The following is a 3,281-nucleotide window of genomic DNA, read 5'->3' as shown; positions in this document are numbered from 1 at the left end:
CTGGGGGCGTGAGGTTGAAGAGCAACACGCCAGGATAGCTTCCTGGGGCGTCCACACTGGATTTCGCGTGCAGAGAGGTGGGCGTGCACGTGGGGATGCTGTTCTCATGCTCAGCACACGTGGGGGGCAGGCTCGGGGAGTCGGGGAAGCCGGGGAGCCTGTCTGACCATTCACCCCTCGGACACATTTTTCTCGTAACACGCTCTGTCATCTGGTTCCGTGTAACTGCCCAGTTCCACTTACGTCCCCGCCCGAGTGTGCGGTCACGTCGACTTCGTGTCGAGGGGGATCATCACTGTCCCTAGAGAAGGCGTGAAGGGGAAATTAAACTCTGTCGCTTTCCACTTTAAGACATGAGATAAGCAAGCGGATCCAGCTTCATGACGGAAAGCTGAGCACTCGATGGGCCTAGCGTTTTCATAAAGCCGAGAGAAGGCCGTGCATGCGTTCGAGTTTCTCATTGTCTACGGAGAGGGACCGGAAGCAGCAACAGCCCAGGGGCCGTGAACACACGCAGCGCCCAGGCCTCAGATTCTAGAAGCTACTCCCCCGTCAAGGAACCAGGGCTTTGGGCGATGTTGGGGCTGGGACAGAAAAAGGCAGGGTGGACCTGAAGCATTATGTGGTGCCAGAAAGTAAAGAAATGGAAGAAGGAGGGAGGAGAGGGAGGAGTGGGAGGAGGAGGAAGGAAGGAAGGAAGGAAGGAAGAAGGAAGGAAGGAAGGAAGGAAGGAAGGAAGGAAGGAAGGAAGGAAGGAAGGAAGGAAAAAAGGTGGACACGTGTCCCAGGGACGCGGGAGTAGAGCAAAGGGCTTTAAACAACCCTGGGACAATTTGAGAAACGAGTAAAGGATAGTTTCTGATTATAACCAAAAGAATAAAATCAATGCCTCTGAGTCCGCACTGATGTTTAGAGATAAAAATCTCACAAATAAAGAGGAGAGAAAGGACAAATCTTTTTTTCATGAGAATTACAAAATATAACCATAGGTTATTTCCTCCACCAGGAGACGGAGCTCGTTTCTCCTCTCCTGAACGCCGGCTTCGGAAGCTGGCCTCTCACGAGGATGGAGAGGGGACAATGGCAGCTCCGCAGTGCAGAAAACTGGCCGGCACCGTCCTGAGCAAGTCGTCAAGGTCACCGCCTCAGGTAACGGGTCCCGCGGGTCCTGTGGGCCCCCGTGTGGCCTGATGAGGGCTGTGCCTGCCTTCTGGGGTATTCATCTCCAAAGCTCACAACCATAGTGAATAATCAGCACACACCGGATCGACTCAAGTCGAAGGACGTTCTACAAAATACCTCATCAGTAGTCTTCAAAGTGTCAAGGTTATAAAAAACAAAAAACAAAAAAACAAAAAAACAAAAAACAAACAAACAAAAAAAAACTGAGAAACAGCCACCGACTGGAGGGGGCTAAAGAGATATGTATGGCGTCTCGGGCAGGATCCCGGAACAAGAAACACTGCATTAGAGCAACAACTCATGACCTCTGAATAAAGCCCGATTTAGTGAATATGACGCGCTCATGCCGATGTCTTACTTTTCCAGCTTTGTTGCACTATGACTGATCAATAAACATTGTATATGTTTAAGGCGCACGACATGATGCTTTAATATCATATACATGGTGAAGTGGTCACCACAACCAAGCTAATTAACATCCAGTGCCTCTCATGTCACTGTCATTTTGTATGTCTTTGTAACACCTAAGATCTACTCTCAGAAAGTTTCAAGTATGTAACACACTGTTATTAACTGTGCTTGCCCTGCTGTTTGTTAGATCCCAAGGATTTACTCATCACAGCTGGAACTCTGGACACTTCGACCAACATCTCTAATCTCCCTCACGCTCCAGCCCCTGGCAACCACCGTGCTAATCCCTGCTTGTCTGAGTGAATATTTTAGATTCCACGTGTGAGATGATACGGGATGTAGCTTTTTGTGTCTGGCTTATTTCACTTAGCTCAGTGTCTTCCAGGTTCATCCATGTTGTCACATAGGGCATGATATTCTTTTTTTAAGCTAATATTCCATTGTGTATATGTGTGTATACAGGTAGGTAGGTAGGTAGGTAGGTAGGTAGATAGATAGATAGATAGATAGATAGATAGATAGATAGTAATAGATAAATGATAGGTAGGTGTATAGATATGCATAATGGAATATCGGTCAGCCTTCAAGAGGAAATCTTGCCATTTGTGACAACGTGGATGAACCAACCGAATAGCCTAAGTGTCAAGCAGTCTAAGCATCTGTCAATCAATCTGAGAGCCTAAAACAACATCACTAAGCGCCGAAGAGCCTAGACACTAAGATCGTTTCCATGTCGTGGCTCTTGTGACTAATGCTGTAGTGAGCACGGGAGTGCAGGTGTGTCTTCAAGATACTGATCTCATTTCCTCTGTATATACACCCAGAAGTCGGATCCCTGGATAATGTAGTTTTCTGTGCTTAGTTTTTGAGAAACCTCCATTCTGGTCTGCGTAATGACCGCACCAATGCACATGCTCACCCACAGTGTGCAAGGGGCTTCTTCGCCTCATCCGCGCTGGCACCTGTTGTCACTTGTCCGTGTGGTAGTAAACATTCCGACAGGTGTGGGATGGCATCTCATTGTGGTTTCGATCCACACTTCCCTGATGATTAGCGATGCAGAGCAACTTTTCATGAGCCTGTCGCTCTGTGTTTGTTCTTCGAGGAGACAACGGAGCGAAGAAACAGCCCGTGGGATGGGAGAGAACGTTTGCAAAGCATTTTTATGATAAGGGGTTAATATCCGAAACATATAAGGAACTCGAAAACAATAGCAAAAGAAAATGCGAAAATGGGGATTCACGGTGCCGTTTTTGCAATCACTCCATAAATCTGAAATTATTTTAAATTTCAACATTTTCAAAGAAAATAGAAAGCCCCATAGCACTAAAAAGGAACAAAGGGAACGACCTATCGGTACACACGTCATAGATGGACCTGAACATCCTTATGCCGAGCAAAGAAGCCAGCAAGAAAGAACACAGGCTGTATGATTGTGTGTATCTAAAATTCCCAAAAGCGAAAACTCACTTATAGTGAAGTAAAGCACAGCAGTGGCTGCCCGCTGAAACAATTGGAGAGAGATTATAAAGGGTCACACGAATTCGGGGGGGGGGGGAATGAATTGGAAATATTTAATTGTCGGTGATTTATTGGTGATTGTTTCATAGATGTATAGATCTGTATGCTCATCAAATATATGCAGTTTTTAGATTTTACCTCTGTAAAGATATAAATTGATGGAGGTA

This window comes from Pteropus medius, unplaced genomic scaffold (assembly GCF_902729225.1).
Source record: "Pteropus medius unplaced genomic scaffold, Ma_sr-lr_union100, whole genome shotgun sequence".
In the NCBI taxonomy this organism is placed as follows: domain Eukaryota; kingdom Metazoa; phylum Chordata; class Mammalia; order Chiroptera; family Pteropodidae; genus Pteropus; species Pteropus medius.
Note: the sequence above shows the minus strand (reverse complement) of the source record.